A 25458-nucleotide genomic window follows, 5' to 3' on the forward strand; every position below is an offset into this window, starting at 1 on the left:
CACTTCCCTAAAGTTGTTCTTACCTGTCCTTTGGATTCCTGGCTTCCTGGCTGCTCCAGTCAGTGCCCGTTGCCGCTTCTGCCGCCTTCCGTGCTCATGGAGCGTCCCCATCTCCATGGGAACGTCTCCATATACTAGAATGTACTGTTGGATTTGAGAATTACGTTGAAATCGCAATTGCGATTAATATAACACGAAATAATCGCATTTGCGATTTCAACGTAATTCTCAAATCCGACAGTACATTCTAGTATATGGAGACGTTCCCATGAGCATGGAATATAGCATTACTAAGTTAAAATCGCAAATGCGATTATTTCGTGTTATATTAATCGCATTTGCGATTTTTTATTTTTTTTTACTATGGTTGGCTTCAATGGTAGAATTAGCGAATATGACGAATATATTCGTTATATTCCACAAAACGAAGATAACGAAGTATTCTGCATCTCAGTTATATCTACCTATTCATCAACTTCGCTAATTCTAGCAATCATATAGGACAGTTTACTATAGAGACAGCTAAGTATAATTCGCTATGCGATTATATGACTGCTTTTTTTTTTATATAAATAGAATAATTATAATACCTGATAATTATTATAATCTATTTATATAAAAAAGCAAAGTAATATAATCGCATAGCGAATTATACTTAGCTGTCTCTATAGTAAACTGTCCTATATGATTGCTAGAATTAGCGAAGTTGATGAATAGGTAGATATAACTGAGATGCAGAATACTTCGTTATCTTCGTTTTGTGGAATATAACGAATATATTCGTATATTCGTTTTGTGGAATATAACGAATATATTCGTCATATTCGCTAATTCTACCATTGAAGCCAACCATAGTAAAAAAAAAAAAATAAAAAAAAAAAAATCGCAAATGCGATTAATATAACACGAAATAATCGCATTTGCGATTTTAACTTAGTAATGCTATATTCCATGCTCATGGGAACGTCTCCATATACTAGAATGTACTGTCGGATTTGAGAATTACGTTGAAATCGCAAATGCGATTATTTCGTGTTATATTAATCGCAATTGCGATTTCAACGTAATTCTCAAATCCGACAGTACATTCTAGTATATGGAGACGTTCCCATGGAGATGGGGACGCTCCATGAGCATGGAATGTTGCAGGGATCAGCAACCTTCGGCACTCCAGCTGTGGTGCAACTACAACTCCCAGCATGCACACCTCCATGGCTGTTCTCAGGACTCCCAAAGAAGTGAATGGAGCATGCTGGGAGTCGTAGTTTGACAACAGCTGGAGTGCCGGAGGTTGCTGATCCCTGGAATATAGCATTACTAAGTAAAAATCGCAAATGCGATTATTTCGTGTTATATTAATCGCATTTGCGTTTTTTTTTGTTTTTTTTTACTATGGTTGGCTTCAATGGTAGAATTAGCGAATATGACGAATATATTCGTTATATTCCACAAAACGAATATACGAATATATTCGTTATATTCCACAAAACGAAGATAACGAAGTATTCTGCATCTCAGTTATATCTACCTATTCATCAACTTCGCTAATTCTAGCAATCATATAGGACAGTTTACTATAGAGACAGATAAGTATAATTCGCTATGCGATTATATTACTTTGCTTTTTTATATAAATAGATTATAATAATTATCAGGTATTATAATTATTCTATTTATATTTAAAAAAAAGCAGTCATATAATCGCATAGCGAATTATACTTATCTGTCTCTATAGTAAACTGTCCTATATGATTGCTAGAATTAGCGAAGTTGATGAATAGGTAGATATAACTGAGATGCAGAATACTTCGTTATCTTCGTTTTGTGGAATATAACGAATACATTCGTATATTCGTTTTGTGGAATATAACGAATATATTCGTCATATTCGCTAATTCTACCATTGAAGCCAACCATAGTAAAAAAAAAATAAAAAATTCGCAAATGCGATTAATATAACACGAAATGATCGCATTTGCGATTTTTACTTAGTAATGCTATATTCCAGGGATCAGCAACCTCCGGCACTCCAGCTGTTGTCAAACTACGACTCCCAGCATGCTCCATTCACTTCTTTGGGAGTCCTGAGAACAGCCATGGAGGTGTGCATGCTGGGAGTTGTAGTTGCACCACAGCTGGAGTGCCGAAGGTTGCTGATCCCTGCTATATGCCATGCTCATGGAGCGTCCCCATCACCATGGTAACGTCTCCATATACTAGAATGTACTGTCGGATTTGAGAATTACGTTGAAATCGCAAATGCGATTATTTCGTGTTATATTAATCACATTTGCGATTTCAATAGGAGAGTAGCCTTTAAGTTTAAAAAAAAAATATAAAAAAAAAATCGCATATGCGATTTTTTTAAATCGCATATTATTCGCGATAACTAGCATAATGACGAATATTCGATTTCGACGAATATAAAACGAATATTCTATCGAATATTCGCGAATTTCGTCGAAATCGAATATGGCACCTGCCGCTCATCACTACTCAACAGTAGGTAATGAACTAGAAGTGTTTCAACTATCTCAGTCTCAGAGGGCTGCGCTATGGGGCCTGAACTCGACTTCCTTGCATACACATATACTGCTTAGGGGCACAAGTCTGGTGGTTAAGCAGCTAAATAGGGATCACGACTTGCTAAATAATCCCTCTTCAGTAATGCCGGCTGACCTGATCCCTTTCTCAGTTAGGCCTGAAGCAACACACGTTCCTCCAGGGTGGAGCAACCTGAAGGATTTCCCAACAAAGGTGTTTTTAGATGATGCCTTAGGCAAACTGCCAGATGTTCATACTTTCAAGAACACAATGAGGTCTTGCAACTTTATAGATTTGGCAGATTTTAGGTCAGTCAGTAAGTCCCTATTAGATAAGCAAGCTCATGCTAGGGAACAAACTTGGTTTGAGAAGATTATATCCTCTAATTCGCCACATAAGAGATTAATCTCATTGCTCTACCTAGCACTAAACATACCCAGATCCAATGATCTCCCGCAGTTCTTGAAAACATGGGAGATTGAGCTAAACAAAACCTTCTCCGAGACAGATATCCTCCGGCTTTATGCGCACTCCCATGGCTTCTCCAGATGCGTAAAGGTACAGGAGCACTCCTTTAAAGTGTTAACCCAGTGGTATATGACACCCAAACAGATGTTCTCAAGAGGGCTGTGCTCTACTGATAAGTGTTGGAGGTGTAACTCAGGGGAGGGTACTCTTTCACACATTCTATGGTCCTGCTCTGGGATAAAGCCATTTTGGGATGGAATCTCTAATGCACTGAAGTTGATTTTTCACAAAGACATGACATTAACGCCAGATTTGGTCCTTCTGTGGTTACCTACAAAAGCGCTTTCCCCATCTAGAGGCTGCCTAGCCACTCAGCTAATTCAAGCAGCGAGGCTTCTCATTCCTCAGAGATGGCTCAGTACTGATCCTCCTACCATTCCTCAATGGATGCATAAGGTAGATCATATTCGGCTCTTGGAAGAGTTAGCCAGCTGGGAGTCCAGAACCCATGAGCAGCATGTTAAGATGTGGGGTCCTTGGTTACAATTTTGGGCGTCTACACTATCAGCTGCTTAATAAAGGTCTAATGACCCGGTCATAGTTTAATGCAAAGTATAGCTGCCTATTCGCCTCGAAATGCTTTCTACACATGCAGTAACTAGAAACATAGAAACATAGAATGTGTCGGCAGATAAGAACCATTTGGCCCATCTAGTCTGCCCAATATATCTGAATCCTATGAATAGTCCCTGGCCCTATCTTATATGAAGGATAGCCTTATGCCTATCCCATGCATGCTTAAACTCCTTCACTGTATTTGCCGCTACCACTTCTGCAGGAAGGCTATTCCATGCATCCACTACTCTCTCAGTAAAGTAATACTTCCTTATATTACTTTTAAACCTTTGCCCCTCTAATTTAAAACTGTGTCCTCTTGTGGTAGTTTTTCTTCTTTTAAATATTCTCTCCTCTTTTACCGAGTTGATTCCCTTTATGTATTTAAAAGTTTCTATCATATCCCCTCGGTCTCTTCTTTCTTCCAAGCTATACATATTAAGGTCTTTTAACCTTTCCTGGTAAGTTTTATCCTGCAATCCATGGACCAGTTTAGTAGCTCTTCTCTGAACTCTCTCTAGAGTATCTATATCCTTCTGGAGATATGGCCTCCAGTACTGCGCACAATACGCCAAGTGAGGTCTCACCAGTGATCTGTACAGCGGCATAAGCACTTCACTCTTTCTACTGCTTATACCTCTCCCTATACATCCAAGCATTCTGCTGGCATTTCGTGCTGCTTTATTACATTGTCTTCCCACCTTTAAGTCTTCTGAAATAATTACTCCTAAATCCCTTTCCTCAGATACTGAGGTCAGGACTGTGTCAAATATTCTATATTCTGCCCTTGGGTTTTTACGCCCCAGGTGCATTATCTTGCACTTATCCACATTAAATTTCAGTTGCCAGAGTTCTGACCATTCTTCTAGTTTTCCTAAATCCTTTTCCATTTGGCGTTTCCCTCCAGGAACATCAACCCTGTTACATATCTTTGTGTCATCAGCAAAAAGACAAACCTTACCATCGAGGCCTTTTGCAATATCACTTATGAAGATATTAAACAAAATTGGTCCCAGTACAGATCCCTGTGGAATCCCACTGGTAACATGACCTTGTTTTGAATGTTCTCCATTGACTACAACCCTCTGTTGTCTGTCACTCAGCCACTGCCTAATCCACTCAACAATATGGGAGTCCATGCTCAATGACTGCAGTTTATTGATAAGTCTTCTATGTGGGACAGTGTCAAAAGCCTTACTAAAATCTAGATATGCGATGTCTACTGCACCTCCACCGTCTATTATTTTAGTCACCCAGTCAAAAAAATCTATAAGATTTGTTTGACATGATCTCCCTGAAGTAAACCCATGCTGTTTTTCATCTTGCAATCCATGGGATTTTAGATGTTCCACAATCCTATCCTTAAATAGGGTTTCCATTAATTTGCCTACTATTGATGTCAGACTCACTGGTCTATAGTTGCTCGATTCCTCCTTACTACCTTTCTTGTGAATGGGCACGACATTTGCCAATTTCCAATCTTCCGGGACGACTCTTGTTACTAATGATTGGTTAAATAAATCTGTTAACGGTTTTGCCAGCTCACCACTAAGCTCTTTTAATAATTTTGGGTGTATCTCATCAGGCCCCTGTGACTTATTTGTCTTCACTTTAGACAGCAAACTTAGAACATCTTCCTCTGTAAAGACACATGCATCAAACGATTTAATAGTCATCCTTTCTAGTGGAGGTCCTTCTCCTTCTTTTTCTTTTGTAAAAACTGAACAGAAGTATTCATTAAGGCAGTCGGCTAGCCCTTTATTCTCTTCTACATACCTTCCGTCCTTTATTTTTAATTTAGTTATTCCTTGTTTTAATTTCCTTTTTTCATTTATATATCTGAAGAATGTCTTATCCCCTTTTTTCATAGACTGAGCTAGTTTTTCTTCTGCCTGAGCTTTAGAAGTTCTTATAACTTGCTTGGCCTCTTTCTGCCTAATCTTGTAGATTTCCTTATCTTCATTGCTCTGGGTTTTTTTATAATTACAAAATGCTAGCTTTTTATTTTTAATGATTTGGGCCACTTCTGCTGAGTACCACAGTGGTCTCTTCCTTTTTTTGCTTTTACTGACAAGTCTAATGCAATTTTCTGTTGCCTTCAATAATTCACCTTTTAAGTAGTCCCATTTCTCCTGGACTCCATGTAATCCGTTCCAGTCTGATAAGGACTCATTTATGACTAATTTCATTTTTGAAAAGTCTGTTTTTCTAAAATCTAAAACTTTTGTTTTTGTGTGGTGGGACTCTTTCACAGTTCTTATATTAAACCACACTGACTGGTGATCACTAGATCCCAAGGTTTCGCCAACAATGACATCATATACCGAATCCCCATTTGTGAATATCAAATCCAAAATGGCCTCCCTCCGGGTTGGCTCCTCAACCATTTGTTTTAGGGATAACCCCAGTAGGGAATTTAGAATATCTGTACTCCTGGTAGAACTTGCTATTTTGGTTTTCCAGTTTATATCTGGAAGATTGAAATCTCCCATAATGATAACTTCTCCTTTCATTGTCATTTTAGCTATTTCTTCAACTAGAGATTTTTTGTTTGTTATTGTTTATGTATGTTCATGAGGCTGGTTGCCTCACCAATTTTAGAGGTCCTTAAAGGCCTAATACACACAGTATCTGCACTTTACAAGAGAATAGCCCTTGGGGTTTGCTTTATCATAGGAAAAGGGTGTACCGCCTGTTTACTAGATAAGTGCCTTATTCATTGTCTTTCCATGCTTCTCAGGGATTCACAATGTATGTCTTATACTTGTAGTTCATGTCTATATTTGGGGATGTGCCTATCCTCGAATGTCTCTTGCATTACTTATGCCCCGGTATCAATGTGTATTGTATGTCAAATTTGTGTCTTTATGCTTGACCTTGTTCAATAAAAAGATAATTGACAAGAAAGTATATTATAAGTATATCACACCCCTCAGTATATCACACCTATCGATAGCACACCTATACCAGTCCTTAAAAGGACTTTTGTGGCCCTATTAGCTAGCTGTAATGACCGACGTCACGCACAGGGAGGAAAACAGGGAAAGATCTGCCCAAGGGAGAGGGAAAGGTGGTGACCCCTAACTCACCTTGCGGCTGGCACCTGACTGCCCTGACGTCCCTAGACGGGTTCCTCACCCGTGCGGCGATCACGTGCCTAAACCCTGGCTTTCCCTGAAATGAGCCCTAGATAGTGAATGGGCCGGTGGGATCGCTAGTCCGCACCACTGACACTAAGAGGAAAACACCAGGGAGAGGACAGACAAACACAGACAAACACAAACACCCAGGTGGGCAACCACAGCAGTCCACAAAGGTCCAACAGGGATCCGGAGGGTAGCGTTCTGAAGCAACAATCATAAAACGCAGCAACACAGCTCCAGTGGGTCAGAATAGATGTCCAGGCAGGAAGCTCTATCTCTGGCAACCAGAGAAGTGTGAGAGAGGAATATAAGGAGGTTTGGGAGTGCTGGACAAGGAACAGCTGAGGAGAAGGAGCTACGGATCCCTGAGTGAGCCAAAAGGGTTTGCAAAGCAAACCCAGAAAGCTACCATAAGGAAAACAGCCCTATCTTAAATAGAGCGTGCAGCCAACCGCTGCGACTTCCTGACCCCAGGTATAACAGAGTCAGGCGTGGTTCTCGATACCCTCGTGACACTAGTGTTTGGTGTCCCTAACAGTCTGTCCCTGCTCCACAAAGCAACCTCTCCCTACACTGGCAAAACACAGAATGTAAAATGGCTGCCAGATCGGGTTCTGTTATAGGGTGGGGGTGTGTCCATGTGCTGAAATGTCCCAATTGACTGTCCTGTCCCACCTGATGGAGGTGTCATGGGTCAAAATTTGGCGCAATTGCAAAAAGAATATGGCGCATGCGAACAATGCCATATGTTCGCATGTTCGACGAATCGCGAACAAGCAAAGTTCGCAGCGAAACAACCACCGGGCGAACTGCAAGGCCATCTCTATCAACAACCACCAGAATCAGTTTTTCCTGAGGAATTCAGCAAATTTGTCATAAAGTCCATGACAAATGAGTCCAAGGTCTGGACGGGATGGACAATGGAAGTAGAGATCCTGAAGGCCGAGTATGTGCCCTCCACACATTTACGCAACCCCGGCCACCAGAATCTAAGAGAGATGAGATCGACCGTGGATCTGCTCCCAGGGTGTCCTGTAAAAATAGTACACTGATGTTCCTCGAACACCTTGTGCCGTAATTCCGAAGGACCAAAAAACTTTCCCGGAGGACAAGAATCCGGTGCATCTCCCTGGACCTCCAACACCCCTGCCTTAAGGTCGGAATAAAGAGCAGATATTACTGCCCCTTCAGACAAGATAGGACCAGAATCTTCCGAATCCCCTCCCCCCCCAGGAAAGCTACGCAACAAGGCATCCGACTTGACTTTCTTAATCCCAGGGTGATAGGTTACAATGAAATTAAATCTGGTAAAAGGCAATGACCATCTAGCCTGCCTTGGGTTCAGACGTTTAGCCGACTCCAGGTAGGCCAGATTTTTGTGATTGGTAATTACCGTAATGAGATGAACCGCTCCTTCCAACTAATTACGCCATTCCACAAAAGCAAACTTAATGGCCAGCAATTCTCTATTGCCTACATAATTATTTCTTTCAGCAGCCGAGAGTTTCTTAGAGAAGAAAGCGCATGGGCGCCATTTACTAGGTGAAGGACCCTGCGACAAGACTGCTCCTACCCCTACCTCGGATGCGTCCACCTCCCAAATAAATGGCTGTGACACATCCGGCTGCACCAGTTTAGGAGCAGAAGCAAAACATTCCTTTGCCGCTCAAAAGGCATGTAATCAGACCAGACTGAGAAATCCGCACCTTTCTTAGTCATATCTGTTAATGGTTTAACAACAGTCGAGTAATTCAGGATAAATTTACGGTAGTAGTTGGTGAACCCCAAAAATCACATGAGCGCTTTCAGATTTTCGGGTCAATCCCAGTCCAACACAGCACAGACTTTTTCTGGATCCATACGAAAACCCAAAGATGAGAGTAGGTAACCCAGGAATTGCACTTCCGGAAAATACACACTTCTCCATCTTAGCATACAAGTTATTCTCCCTTAGGATCTGTAAGACCTGTCTTACGTGATCCTGATGCTTCTTCATGTCGGAGGAATAAATTAAAATATCATCCATATACAGTACATCACCACAAACCTGCCTACCAGATGATGAAAGATGTCATTGATGAAATGTTGAAAAACAGCAGGAGCATTGGTCAACCCAAAAGGCATGACCAAATTCTCAAAATGACCTTCAGGGGTATTAAAGGCCATCTTCCATTCGTCCCCCTCCTTGACCCTTACCAGATTATATACCCCCCTCAAATCCAACTTAGAGAACACCTTGGCACCTACAATCTGATTGAACAAATCTGGGATCAAAGGAAGGGGATAGGGATCACAGACAGTAATGCTATTAAGCTCATGGAAATCCAGACATGGCCTAAGAGTTCCGTCCTTTTTCTTAACAAAGAAAAACCCTGCAGCAACCGGGGATTTGGACGGTCTAATATGTCTCTTAGCCAAACTCTCGGTAATATACTCTTGCATGGCTGCTCTTTCGGGTTTAGAAAGATTATACAATCGAGATTTGGGAAATTTAGCTCAGGGAATAAGGTTGATAGGGCAATTATACTCCTGATGTTGGGGTAACTCCTGGTCTCCACTTTCAGAGAATACATCAGCAAAATCAGAAATAAAGGGAGGTACAGCTTTAGTGGTTACAACAGAAAGCGATGTGCTAAGACAGTTGTCTATGCATTAATCACTCCAATCAAGAATCTGTCTAGCTTGCCAATCGATGGTAGAATTATGTTTACTTAACCATGGTAAACCTAGCACCACAGGAGCAGGCAGACCCTCCAGCACAAAACACGACTTGGATTCTTGATGAAAATCACCCACCTTTAAACAGATGTCCTGCACCATTTGTGATAAACATTTTTGAGTGAGTGGAGCGGAATCAATTGCAAACACCGAAATATTTTTATCTAATGCATTTGTTGTCAAACCATGCATATTAACAAACTGACCATCAACTAGGTTAACCCCTGCCCCACTGTCAATAAACACCTCAATTCCCACAGTTTTGGAGTCTAGCGCCACCTCGGCCGACAGGAGAAATCGGGTACTACCAGTAAATGAAAAAAGTAAGTTTTCTGGCTCCCCACCCACACCACCAATAGCAAGTTGGGGATTAAAGTTTTTTTTTTTTTTTTCACCTTGACAATGAACGTATGGACATATATTCAATAAATGTCCCTTCTTTCCACAACAAAAACGGACTCCCTTCATATGACCAAAGCTCTTGCCAGCAGTTCCAGGAATGGCTCCTCCTAACTGCATAGCCCCGTCACAAGGCGTAACCACAGGTGTCTCTTCACCATAAGTGTTAAAGGAAGCCGCCACATTATTCGACAGTACGTGCTCAGGGTGAGGAACCTTAGATCTCTCTCTCAGGCGTCTATCAAGACGTACAGCAAGGGACATAGCTGCTCCCAATGAATTGGGATTTTCATGAAAGTCCAACGCGTCCTTCAGCCTCTCAGATAGCCCCTGACAGAATTGGCTACTGAGAGCAGGATCATTCCACTCTGCATCCGTAGACCATCTCCTAAATTCAGAGCAATAGGTCTCCGCTCTCTCCCTACCGTAAACCAAGTAATTTGGTCATCGTAAATAAGACCCAAGGCTCTAAAAAATTCACCTACCGACTGGAGGGACTGTGATCCGGTCGGCAGAGAAAAAGCCCAAGACTAGGCGTCACCTTTAATCAATGAAATGATCATACCCACACGTTGACTCATCCCCAGAAGAGTACGCAGCTTAAAGTACAATTAACATGACTCCCTGAACCTAAGAAAATTGTGGCTACCGGGAGGTAGTCTCTGAATCTGCAAGATGGTCGCGCGGAGATCAGCTACCTCCAAAGACAGACCCTGCAGCTGTCCGACCAGTGCAGACATACTCCAGTACAGTGGAGTACTTTGGGTGCCTAGTTGCTTAGTAAAATGCAAAATCAATTAATAAAGTATATTAGAAAATTTTTTTCCTTTTTCTAAGCAGCGCCCTGAGGTGAGTGAATTTAAAAAGTTCCCTAATTAATTATTAAAATGGTAAATTCAGTTTCTTTTCGCTTGTCTTAAACAAAGATAAAAATATCTTTTCAGACATCATTTCCACTTTCACATCTCATATCTATGATGGAAGTGTAACACACTCTCCCAGTTTGTTGGCCCACATCTTTTCATAGGCAATTACAGCTAATCACAAGAATTTAAGAGTGAATTCACACTTGACAGCTTTGTTGCGGCAAACACATGGATTTCGGCAAACCTGATTCAGAAGAATGAAACCTTTGTAGAAATGCAATAAATCTGCTGCATCTTAATATACCCCACCAGTGAGCTGTAACAGCATATCCACCTACAATTATTTCAATAAAAATCTGATTAAGGCCTCATGCACATGACCGTATCTGTTTATGTGGTCTGCAAATCATAGATCCACAAAAAACTGATAATGGCTCTGTGCGTTCCACACATATTCTTTGTTTGTTTTTTTGCAGGATGGCGCAACGGACATATGGATGCAGCACGTTCATTCATTGCAATGAATAGGTCCACATACAGTCCGAAAAAAAAGAAGATTAGATGTGATACTTGCCACCTCCCAGGGCCGACGTCAATCCCCAGGGCTAGGCTCAGAAGCAATAAAAGGGAGAGTAATGGTTTAGATGGGAAATAAGTCGAGACTTTATAATGTTCAACAGCTTTACTTAAATAAACTTGCATCCAGACAATATTCATGATTTCTCTTGGTTCCAGCAGGTTTTATCATAAATTGGCAGGCAAACTGGGATATTCTGCTTTATCCTTCTCGCTCTTCTGTGCTAAACTTGGCTTTAGTCTGGAAGCTGGACTTTAGGACTGTTCTGGTACCTCAGGAGTGGAGTGCCTTTGGCTGGTGACCCCCTCGCAATATTCTGTCTGTAAATTGACAAGGAGTTATGGTGCTCTATGAGCTGCTTCCCTCTGGAGGGACTCCTGCTGCAGGAGGGGGGGGGCCTCCCCTCACTGCTATATCATCACACATCTGCATCCAACACTAGAATGACGAACACTGAATAAACACTTCCTGCAGCCCTTCCCTTGGTAGGAAGCAGGATTAGCCCACTTCTGCCCAAAAGGGGGGGAATGGAATGGTAAGTTCCATTCTATATACAGATCTGTCTGCCACATACGCTGCCACCTGCTGGTAAACCAGGCATATTACATGTACAAAACAGTTTCATAGCAACATTATCAATGCACAGTGTCAAAGGACTTGGATTCCATACACAGATGACATTATGGTTAGCAATTAAAGACAGTAGCAGGGTGTATAAATGGTAATTCCAATTTGCTCACCAAAAATACAGTCGTGTGCATGAGCCCTAAACTGGCGGTGAGAGATGAAAGATGTATGTGAGTTGTACGTTGCCCAGTGTCAGAAAGGGGTTTCTTTGAGCCCACCGGAGGACATGATTCTGAGGTCCCCCTCAATCTAAAAAGACCCAATGATGTGCCAGATGGGTGACAGGTCACCACGGAGGTCAGTAATTGGCTGCAGCAGTTATGTGGTGCTTTGCAGGCATCACAGAGCTGGAGCAATGGAGCCAGAAACTAGTGGCGGAGACCAGGTAAGTATGAACCCCCACCACGGTTCGGCCACCTTCTGAAGTCTTTTTAAGTCCTGGATAACTCCTTTAACCATGGATGTATGCAGTATATTAGAACTCAATGTCTATAGGGTTGTTATATCAACTGAGATCCATGTCATTATATTATTTTTGTACAGTGATGCTTGAAAGTTTGTGAACTCTTTAGAATTTATTATACCACGCAGTCCAGCGTGGTGACCTCATTATACACAGCGCAAGGTTTCGCGCTGGATCTTCAATTAAGATGTCCGCGGTGGACTATTTGAGAGCAAATGAATAAGGTGAGTATATTTATTTATTTATTTTTTAACAGATTAACCCCTGACAGCCCCAATGGTCATCAGATGATCAGCGCCGCTACTCACACTTGTGACGAAGTAATTAGTCACAAAGCAAATTTATTAGTGAAATTCAAAAAAGCAGCCGAATCAAATGTTTTAAAACTTTGCTCATCTCTAGCGATAACCAAATCAAACAAATGAGTCAAAAATATTTTATTTCTTGAGAAAAATGAATCATCAAGAAACCAGTAACAGATGTAGAATTAACCCTCCCTCGACCGCCTAGTGTAGCATATTACGATACAAAAAACATTTGTATTTTAAAAACAAATAACAGAATTATACAAATATTCTAATAATGTCAAACAAAATCTTGCTACCTATTCAGACCTTTTCGCACATGTGTATCTAGTTTAGAAATCCATAGGGCCTCTTTATTGCAGAGTTTACAGTGGAGATCAACACCCTGAATAGAAGCCGTCACTGCCTCTGAACCACAAGGTGTGAAATATCTCCATTGTTGCTCTTATAATATATGGTGCAATAGGGCAGAAATATGCCGGAGTGTTTTTTTTCCGCCACTCTTTGTTTAGCAGGTTTAGCAGCATCAGAAAGATGTCTTTGGATCCTGTTTTTTAGGGAATGCAAAGTGCACCCCACATATTGTATGTTAAAGGATCTGCGGGTAATTAAAGGGATTCTGTAATGAGATTTGCGCCCTATAAGCTAAACATATGGCCATGTCCGTACTAATAACATGAATCCTAAACTGCCCTTATTAAACCTGCTTGTGGCTCTATTAGCCCAAAAAACAGTTTTTTATAACCCGTCACTCACCTACCTAAGGTGCCCAAGGGGTTTTACGTTAATCCAGGGTGCCCGCCCGCACCCCTAGCCGTTTGGTGCCCAGCGCCGCCTTCCTCACCTCAGCGCCGCCTCCGCAATCCTCCCGTCCCTCTGCCAGATCCGGAGCCTGCGCACTAGGCTGAGCCTGATGCGCCGCGGACTCAGGCCGGCGCATGCGCACTTCGCTCAACAAAGCCACTGCCAGGAGTAGTTGTGAACTCATCTGACACTTTGACAAAAAAAAAGATTATCCTACCCTCATCCATCTTCATCTCTTACCCTTTCCATATCATCACCACACAAAAAAATACAAAACAAAAAAAAAGTCACCATCATCCATCTTTCTCCCCTATCCATTTCCCTATAGTTATTTCAAAGTTCTAACAAAAAAACTAAACATACAAAAAAAACAAAATTATCTCATTATCAATTATCATGCATTTTTCCCAATTTTCTTTCCACCCCAAAAAACAAAAATAAAAATTACTATTTGCACGATAGTAACATCTTTTGTGCCTTTTTTTTGGTTTATTTGCATGATAAAACTTCCTTCCATTTTTCGTACATGTAATAAATATTTTGCAATCGTATATGTGACTGTGGATATATTAGTACTTGGTTCCCACTGTCCCTAAATTTATAGACAATTCACAAAAAAAATTGTGTTTTTTTCTGCCATCCACAGTCTGTCTGATTTATTTTAAGATTGCGCTGCACAGATGTCTACTCACATGCACAGACCAGACTGACCTGAGGGGGCAGTGTGTTCTCTGAAGCAACTCCATGAGGTGGAGTCCACCATGCAGAGACATGGATGGTTATGGAGGCTTGTCTAATGAGAATGAGAGGAGGGTGGAGTGAAGGAGGAGAACATCTGTCAGAAGTTTGGTGGGTTTCTGTTGTTCTCCAGTCTTTCTCAGGAGCTTTGGAGCATTATCAGCCTTGATGTTATAACTGCTGAAGATTTTGTGGCTGAATCTGATATATTTGTAATGTAAATTACTCCCATCAGTGTGCATTCCCATTGTTCAGCAAAATCGTGGCAAAAATACGTAATTTTTCCACAATTATCTCAATTACTGTAGCAAAGTTACACAGTTTTGCTACAAACACGACCAAAAACAATCCGTAATGCTACATGTCCGGAGTAATTTCACAAGAAGCATGAGATTTTTACGCAATTTTGCTGTAATTGTGCAAAAAGCCAGAATTATCACTGCATCATGTTATTACGTACAATGGATGTGGAACCACTGTGCCAACCAACTGGTTTGACTTTGGGCTAGTCCTGAGAGCATTATCCTGGTGGACACCTTGTTTTAACCCTTTAGCGGGGTTTATACAGGGATCGGACCTTTTCCGCAGGGCAGGCACTAGACCGCAATCTTTTGGAATAGACCACGGGTGGTTAGCTGCCGACCCACAGGGGTCAGACACACAAGTTACTGGCACCAGTGGAACAGGCAAACTCGTAGCCTGGAACAGGCTGAGGTCAGAGTGTGAATTGACAAAACAGTCCAAAGAGCAGGTTACATAACATCAGAAACATGAACATGCATAGGTCAGGTCAGGAGGCAGAAGGTCAGGATCCAGGAAACAGGCAGAAGTCGGTACACAGGCATACAAATGGATTATAGCTCTTTATAGCTCTAGCAAGCTGGAGAGACCTAGCAAGATCTGTAGAGACCAATTGCTCAGGCAAGATCAGCAGCACAGCTATATAGTTGAGTGGATTAGCTCTTTATTTAAGCAGCTGTGTACATGATCAGAAAGGGAATTAACCCCTGCAGCACTGCAGGGAAAGTCTCCCTAAGGCACAGAAAGAGGCCTTGCAGCCAGAGTACGGTCTGTAACTTGGGACACAAAAGTCTGGCTGCTTTAAATTTCCAATCTTGGTTCTTTAACCCCTTAGATGTTGCAATCAATAGCAACTGTGACATCAAAGTGGTTTCAGAGGTAGAGGTCTCCCTTTGTCACCCATTGCAGTAGAACATACAGCGGAAATTCATTCCCCTCTTTTTTTCTGAAACAGGAATATTCCTTTAAATGCATGTTTCCTCGTTCTCCTACGGTGTCGTCTGTTACTACAGTAAGTACTGATAAATATGTAGGTCATGTTTTCTATTACTATACTGTAATATATAAAGTCTGAAATTGGAAGTGTGGATGGATTAAACATAGTACAATAATAAACCAGGTGATCAGTGATAATGGAGAATCAGGTTACATAATTATGGGGTAGCATTGCGTACAGCTCAGACACTGGCATGGGAGTAATTTCTCTTAAAATTGTACACAATCTAATCTGAGACAAGGTCCCGTACGGTACACATTAGATAGATATTGCTCCCCAACGGCCAAACATCTAATGTGTTTTTCAGCTCTTTGCCACGCTCTTCCATGTTGGGTGAATGACAAATCATGTCGGATTTTCAGTTTTTATATAACCTACAAATACTTAGCTATCATTTTATACCTATATAACAACCCACAATGTGAAAATACATGCTAGCCATGAGGGACGGTGATGAAATGGTTTTGAAGTTCTATCTTCTGGAACTCAATGAAAAATATTAATGTTGAGCAAATCAAAGCTTCCGAAGTGGAATTTAATCAGAAGTTTAGGAAAAATCTGATTCGCCACAAAGCTGAATTTCCTCGTTCTTCATGGTAACAAATCAGATTGCTTCTAAAATGGCTGCTGCACGTGTTACAAAGTAAAAGTAAGAAGCCCAGGAACATGATAGGACCCATAATGCTGTGCACCTAGGCAATTAGCAGATAGCCATATATAACAGCCTCATAAAAAGCCTCATCCTGCACGATCTCCGTCATTTCACTGTAAGCTGAACTTAGTGCTCAGTTTTATTGTAGAATATTGGATAGGGCCAGTGCAAGGACAGTATAGGGAGATCATAGGGACAGTTTTTAGACACTGTAGGGAGAACGTAGGTATAGCATAGGGAGACTGCAGGGGGACATTGCAGGCTGAGTGTAATCGCCCTGTGCATCTTGAACTGCTGCCACAATCCCCATTAATCTGTTAGTTTATAGATAGAATTACTGTGCCTCAGTATTAAAGGGTGTTCTAATATATAGCCGCCTGCATCTTGTTGAACTGCTGACACATTCGCAGTTAATATCTTATTTTGTATAGAATCACTGTGCCTCAGTATTAAAGAGCAGTCTAATATATAGCTGTCTGCATCTTGCTGAACTGCTGACACAATTCCCCATTAATCTCTTAGTTTATACACAGATAGGGCGCAACATTTGTTGCGCGACATTTTGTTGCACTAATGTTGCGCAACAATTTGTATAATGGCAGTCTGTGGTGTCGCACTGCAACATGCGACATGCTGCGACTGCGATGCAACAGTCGCAGAAAAATCCATCTCGAATGGATTTTATTTCTTTAGTTGCCCTTCTCTGGACCCTCTCCAGCTCTGCTATGTCTGCCTTGTTCACTTAGTATTAACCAATAGACCTGACAGAACAACAGATGTGCAGGTCGGGAGACACCTGGGAAATTGTGACAATAAAGTAATAACCTTCCAATTATCATTCAAAAGAGTGTTTCTTCAGGGAGGAACAAAAATACAAAACTTCAAAAAAGCTAAATTTAGCCAACTAAGAGAGGCCATAGGCCTAACTAACTGGGACAAAGTCCTCAAAAATAAAAATACAGCCACAAAATGGGATATTTTTAAAAGCATCCTAAAATCTGATTGTGAGAGGTAAATACCTTATGGGAATAAAAGGTTAAGGAACAAGAAAAAAAACTATTTGGATAAATAGAACTGTAAAACTGCAAAAATAAAGCATTTAAATCACTAAAACAGGAGGGTAGCGAGGAAGCACTGAAAAACTATAATTAAAAAAATAGAATATGTAAAAAACAAAAGCAAACTTCACTGAACAATTGATAGTTTACGTTCCACTCTCTAAATAAAGTCACTGCAAGGAGGAACGTTGTAAAGAAAATGATATAATCACCTTTATTAATTATGTTATTAAAATAATAGGAGGGACGACATAAACTCTACCTAAATCGTTATACAAATAATGAATGGACGACTATCCACAAACAAGAGACTGGCTCAGAATTAAATCTGATACACTGATGAGCTGTGTCGCTATAATTCAGTGTGTCTGGCCGCTCAGGTGTGGAAAAGGAGTCAACCATAAGCACCACAGAGAGCTATGACCATTCCCTGTATATTGATAAGTGGTGATTAATAAGGTACAACACCACTGACTGGATATGGTCATAGTAATACTCACTGGTGCAAGCGGATTGATGCGCTGACAAGTGGGCGGCACGTCTGGCTACTGTTTGCTATACCAGAAAACATACACTCTGCCCTATGTCCTACAGGGAGTTGATGATTTTATCATTTTCTTTACAACGTTCCTCCTTGCAGTGAAAGCAGCCAAACTAGGGACTGAGAGATTATTTGCCAAAGAGAAAAAATCACCCGAAAATGTTTTTCAATTATATCAATTGTAAAAAGTATAAATCTGAAGGTGTTGGCCCTGGGGGAAGTTGCAGAGAGCGATGAGGAGAAAGCAAAGCTATGAAATATTTTTTTCTCAACTGTATTCACTGAAGAAAATAAACTGTCAGATGAAATGCAGAATGTAAAAGTTAATTCCCCATTAAAAGTGCCCCGTCTGATATTTAAGGACTCTATGCTGACAGGGAGTGTTTCATAGGATTTGGCGCATAGCAAATGTAGTGCCAATATTCAAAAAGGGTCCAAAAACAGAGCCTGGAAGCTATAGGCCGGTAAGTTTAACATCTGTCGTGGGTAAACTGAAGGTTTTCTAAGAGATGCTATCTTGGAGTACCTCAAGGAAAATAAGCAATATCAGCATGGCTTTATGAGGGATCAGTGATGTCAAACAAATTTAATCAGTTTCTATGAAGAGGTAAGTTCTAGACTTGACAGCGGCGAATCAATGGATGTCGTATATTTGAACTTCTCCAAAGCATTTGACACTGTACCACATAAAAGGGTAGTATATAAAATGAAAATGCTCGGACTGGGAGAAAATGTCTGTATGTGGGTAAGTAACTGGCTCAATGATAGAAAACAGAGGGTGGTTATTAATAGTACACACTCAGATTGGGTCACTGTCACTAGTGGGGTACCTCAGGGGTCAGTATTGGGCCCTATTCTCTTCAATATATTTAATAATGATCTTGTAAAAGGCTTGCACAGTAAAATATAAATTTTTGCAGATGACACTAAACTGTGTAAAGTAATTGACATGGAAGAGGACAGTATACTGCTACAGATGGATCTGGATAGATTGGAGGCTTGGGCAGATAAGTGGCAGATGAGGTTTAAGCCTGACAAATGTAAGGTTATGCACATTGGAAGGAATAATGCAAGTCACCTGTACATACTAAGTGGAAAAAAACGTGGGTAACACTGACATGGAAAAGGACCTAGGAATTTTAGTGAACAGCAAACTAAGCTGTAAAAAACAGTGTCAGGCAGCTGCTGCCAAGGCCAATAAGATAATGGGTTGCATCAAAAGGGGCATAGATGGCGGTGATGAGAACATAGTCCTACCATTTTACAAATCACTAGTCAGACCACACATGGAGTACTGTGTACAGTTCTGGGCTCCTGTGAACAAGGCAGAGCTGGAGAGGCTCCAGAGGAGTAATAACTGGAATGGGCGGTCTACAGTACCCTGAAAGATTATCAACATACACTGAGGGAAGATCTAATAAATATATCAGGGGTCAGTACAGATATCGCTCCCATCAAGAGAGACAAGGGGACAAGGAGACATCCTCTGCGTCTGGAGGAAAGAAGGTTTGTACACAAACATAGAAGAGGATTCTTTACGGTAAGAGCAGTGAGACTATGGAACTCTCTGCCTGAAGAAGTGGTGATGGTGAGTACAATAAAGGAATTCAAGAGGGGCCTGGATGTATTTCTGGAGCGTAATAATATTACAGGCTATAGCTTCTAGAGAGGGGTCGTTGATCCAGGGAGTTATTCTGATTGCCTGATTGGAGTCGGGAAGGAATTTTTTTCCCCTTAAGTGGGGAGAATTGGCTTCTACCTTGCAGGGATTTTTTTTGCCTTCCTCTGGATCAACTTGCAGGAAAACAGACCGAACTGAATGGACAAATGTCTTTTTTCGGCCTTATGTACTATGTTATGTACTATGTTACTATGTAATGTTCCAATAGCCATAACTTTTCAAATTTTCCATATAACCATATGGGGGATTTTTTGGGGGGGAATAAGTTATACTATTTAAGAGCACCATTCAATATAACATGTCCAGTATTTGAAAATAGGAAAAAAATAATTTGTAGGGTTACATTGCAAAACAAAAAAATACAATTCTGCCAATGCTTTTTGGGTTTTGACATCACGGCGTTCACTGTGCGCTAAAAATGCCATAATGTCCTTATTCTGTGGCTCAATACAAATACGGCAATACCAAACTTGAAAATCTTTTTCTTACTACTTTGACAAAAAAAATCTAAATTTTCTGACAGCCATAATGTTTTTATATGTCAGTATAATAAGCTATATGAGGGCTTGTTTTTTGCGGTACAAAATTTAGATTTTGTTGGTACCATTTTTGTGGGACGTACGACTTTTTGATCACTGTTATTCATTTTTTTGGGGGGGGGGGGGGAAACTGACAAAAGAAAACGGTGAATCGTGTGTTTTTTATTTTTTTTCCATTGCGGTGATCGGCACCCATTACATTTTCAATATTATTTTAATAATTCAGACATTTTCAAATGAGGTGATACCTAAAATGTTTTTTTTTGGTTTAAATATTTTTATATGTAAAATTAGGGGGTCATTTATCAAACTGGTGTAAAGTAAAACTGCCTTACTTGCCTATAGTAACCAATCAGATTCCACCTTTCATTTTTCACAGCTCTTTTGGAAAATGAAAGGTGGAAATTGATTGGTTGCTATGGGCAACTAAGCCAGTTCTAATTTACACCAGTTTGATAAATGACCCCTTAAAAAATTTTTTTGTACTTTTACAGTGAAAACTTTTAACCCCCTCATTTTTTGATCCCTTTTCCTATTCACCCTAATCGCCTTTCTGTAATTGCGGCCGGGTGTCACCCACCGCGTATGTTGCCGGCTCAATGCAGCAGTCCGCTCCATACATTCCCTCAGCCACCGTGACATACGGGTATACCTGATTTACAGTAATTGGTGACAAATTAATTTGTATCTAATCCAATTTCTTATCAATGTTCGGCGAATCGACCCGATCAAATTTTTCAAAACTTCGCTCATCTCTAAAAAATATCTTATAGGGTCCCTAACCTACCATGACCACTTATTATGTCACAAAGGGAGCTCTGAGCCCCCTCGTACACTCGTCCGCAGTGGGACTGCAGCTTTTGAAGCCCCTGTAGCTACACCCTTGATATGTAGGTCCATATTTCAGATTATGGTTTTGCCCATTCATTAGCCTTTCATTGTAGAAGAAGGTCAAAGATCCCTATTTCTTACTAGGTGCAGAAGAATGTTCTTGTTGTTTAACCTTTGTACTCGCTTTAGGTGATGTATCAGTGGAAGTCAGAAAGTTAGATAATGTAGACTTGATATAAGGAAGTACAGAGGAAAGGTTACATAATATACACTATCTTTTTCTGAAGATACGTTTTTTACCAGTAGACTGCCTACTAGAAAGTAGAGCTCTGATAGATTCCACAGGGTGTCATTTTTAGACATTGCTCAAATCAACCTCTTACATCAAAACTAACCTTAGCCATTAATGGATTTTTTCTTTTTCAGGGAGTACACAATGATGGCTTATTATTAGGACTCTGGGACCCTCCCTTATCAGCAGAACAGAGGGGCCATAGTGCTCTCTGGAGCTCTGTGAGCCCCTCATAGATTATCTGGCTAAAGTGACTCATCCATAATGTATTGCTGTGCTTGATATTGTGTATCCTGGTGATTTGACACACGTTTGTTGGAAAAAAAGAAGCTACTGCACTTTTTGAGGATAGTTGCTCTTTTGGTGGTACATCTGGAGGGGTGTAATTCTACTGTTCCACAGATCGAGGCTGAGTTGTCCTAGGAGGAGATATTGAGCAAACAGAGCTACTATTGGTAAGACTGGACCTAAGGAGTAGAGATGAGCATTTCCTGAAAATCATTTAGGTTCACACGAATGGGTTGTCAGATTCGATCTGGTCCAAGTAAATTCAACCAAAATTGAAAGTGCCCGATTACCCAGAAAACTTGTGAATGACACTTGGCTGTCATAGGACTGTATCCAACCCCTTTCAATGTCATAACAGCATTAGGAATGTCTAAGTGCAAGAACATTGTACCTTTTTGTAGCAAATAACAATATGGTGGCTTTTTGCTATAACATATATTTTCTGATATATGATGCTATTATACACTGACCAAAAATATAAACGCAACACTTTCGGTTTTGCTCCCATTTTGCATGAGCTGAACTCTGAAACATTTTCTACAGACATAAAAGACCTATTACTCTCAAATATTGTTCACAAATCTGTCTAAATCTGTGTTAGTGAGCACTTCTCCTTTGCCGAGATAATCCATCCCACCTCACAGGTGGGGCATATCAAGGTGCTGATTAGACAGCATGAATATTGTACAGGCAGTGTCGGACTGGGGTACCTAGGGCCCACCAGTAAAATTTATTTTGGGGGCCCACCATACGGATACATCCAAATATAATAAATAATTTAACAAGTTTTTTATATGAACATAGGCTGGTTGAGGTGCTGTACATTGAATATATGTATGTAGTACAGTAGGTCTACTGTGTTATGTGCCATTTGTGCAGGGGTGGGAGACTAGGGGCCCACCTAGCTCAGGGGCCCACCGGGGGATTCCCCTATACCCCTGTGGGCCAGTCCGAGCCTGTGTACAGGTGTGCCTTAGACTGCCCACAATAAAAGACGACTCTGAAATGTGCACAGTTTTGCCTTACTGGGAGGGGGGTACAGAAAACCAGTCAGTATCTGCCTTATGCAGTGCAACACATCTCCGTCACATAGAGTTGATCAGGTTGTTGATTGTGGACTGTTGGTCCACTCCTCTTCAATAACTGTGCGAAGTTGCAGTGTATTGGCAGGAACTGGAACACGCTGTCGTATACGCCGATCCAGAGCATCCCAAACATGCTCAATGGGTGACATGTCCAATGAGTATGCTGGCCATGCAAGAACTGGGATGTTTTCAGCTTCCAGGAATTGTGTACAGATCCTTGCAATATGGGGCCGTGCATTATAATGCTGCAACATGAGGTGATGGTCTTGGATGAATGGCACAACAATGGGTCTCAGGATCTTGTCACGGTATCTCTGTGCATTCAAAATGCCATCAATAAAATGCACCTGTGTTCGTTGTCCATAATATAAGCCTTAGCATACCGGAACCCGACTGCCACCATGGGCCACTCCATCCACAGCGTTGACGTCAGCAATCCGCTCACCCACACAACGCCACACACGCTGTCTGCCATCTGCCCTGAACAGTGAAAACCGGGACTCATCCGTGAACAGAACGCCTCTCCAATGTGCCAGACACCATCAAATGTGAGCATTTGCCCACTCAAGTCGGTTACGACGACTAACTACAGTCAGATCCAGACCTCGATGAGGACGACGAGCATGCAGAGGAGCTTCGCTGAGACGATTTCTGACAGTTTGTGCAGAAATTCTTTGGTTATGCAAACCGATTGTTGCTGCAGCTGTCCGGGTGGCTGGTCTCAGACGATCATGGAGGTGAACATGCTGGATGTGGAGATCCTGGGCTAGTGTGGTTACATGAGGTCTGCGGTTGTGAGGCCGGTTTTATTGTGGGCAGTCTAAGGCACACCTGTGCAATATTCATGCTGTCTAATAAGCACCTTGATATGCCACACCTGTGAGGTGGGATGGATTATCTCGGCAAAGGAGAAGTGCTCACTAACACAGATTTAGACAGATTTGTGAACAATATTTAAGAGTAATGAGTCTTTTGTGTATGTAGAAAATGTTTCAGATCTTTGAGTTCAGCTCATGCAAAATGGGAAAAAAACTGAAAGTGTTGCGTTTATATTTTTGTTCAGTGTACATACTTTTAATTATTGCTAACTAGCAGAAGGACCCGGCTTCGCACGGGTATATTTGATCTATTTCATTTAATGTTTATGTATGTCATTAAAAGATATCGACAGTATCTCCCTTAACAGTGACCTCTACTGCACCCCATCCCTTAACACTGACCTCCATAGCGGACCATTCCCTTAACTGTGACCTCCACAGTTCCCTGTACCCTTAAAAGAGACCTCCACAGTGCCCGCCCCCTTATCTGTGACCTCCACAGCAGCCCGCCCCTTTAACAATGACCTTGACAGCATCTTGACCCCTTAACAGTGACCTCCACAGCAGCCTGCCCCTTTAACAGTGACCTCCAAAGCGGCCGCTACTTCATTAGTGACCTCCACAGTACCCCATCACCTTAACAGTGATTTCCACAACACCCCATACCCTTAACGGTTGCCTCTACAGCAATCTGCCCCTTAACACTGACCTCCATAGCGGACTGTCCCCTTAACTGTGACCTCCACAGGAGCCTTCCCCTAGGGTGGCCAGAGGTCCGGTTTTAGGCTGGACATTCTGGCTTTCAGATTCTCTGTCCTACGTCTGGAGCAGGGCCTGGATGGACATAAGGATGTCCTTTTGAGCAGCTTACTCTCAGACAGCAGCACTGTGCTGTCTGAGTGTGAGCTGCAGGGAGAAAGTCACCGTCCCTCCCACCCCTGCAGCTGACAGAAGTTGATTTTTACCTTCATTTTTTCAATCCCCGTCAGCTGCAGAGTGGGAGAGGGCATGGCTTAGCGGGACCTCGGGGCAGGGTTTTTAAGTCCTTCTTTTGAGGATGGCCTGAATGGCCACCCTACCTGCCCCTGAACTGTGACCTCCACAGCACTCTGCTCCCTTAACATTGTCATCCACTGGTCCCTGACCGTTTAAAGCTGACCTGCAGCAGTGAAGAAAAATGGCTGGGTTGTTATGAAAACCTGGTGTAAAACTGTGTGTATGTAGAGACTAAGGACCTGCGACCTTCTATTGGCTGATAAGGGCCATGTGACCGTGTGTATGGCAGATGGGATATGAAGAGAAAGACCTGCAGGCTTCTATTGGCTAATGTAGGTTATGTGATGTGCCATATTTGCATTTTTTTGGGGGGAATATCTCAGGAATGGTACATGCTAGAGAGCTGTGACCCCTACAAGATTTCTTTCCAGGTAGCAAGGGATGTGTATACCAAGTTTCGTTGAAATCGATGGTTGCTTTTTTGAGTGATCGCAGAACATACATACATACATATATACATCATTCTTTATATATATATATGTAGATTGCTGCTGCTTTAATTTTCTCCCGGTAGTTGGTGGCTCATTTTATTTTAATATGGGGCCCAATGAATTTTAGTTACTCCCCTAGACAGTGACATATATGATAATGATATTTGACAAACAACTTGAAACACAGGCAGATACTTATACATCATGCAATAACATCAAGGAGGCATCTGATTGGCTCCAAATTTATTTGGCAGTTGGAGAACAACCCTAAACATCCAGCCAATATCATTAAGAACTATCTTCAGCGTAAAGAAGAACAAGGAGTCCAATAAGTGATGATATGGCCCCGACAGAGCATGACCCAATCTGTCTGGGGTTACATAAAGAGACAGAGAGGATGGGGGTGGTGGTTGTGGACCTAAGAGGGGTAGTAAACAGTTCATGTTGACAGTTCTCCCTTTGGTGCTCCCGGGAGCAATGCAGTGAATGGAGGGTGCACCCTTTCTTCCCTTAGGGCACACCCTGGTATTGGGGCTCCTGCTCGGTGGTAGTTGGGATACGCTTGATAAGAGATATTTGGCAAGGTGCAATGCAGGACTTTGGATTCAGGAGCCGGCGGATG

The sequence above is a fragment of the Bufo gargarizans genome, chromosome 10 (genome assembly GCF_014858855.1).
Source record: "Bufo gargarizans isolate SCDJY-AF-19 chromosome 10, ASM1485885v1, whole genome shotgun sequence".
In the NCBI taxonomy this organism is placed as follows: Eukaryota; Metazoa; Chordata; class Amphibia; order Anura; family Bufonidae; genus Bufo; species Bufo gargarizans.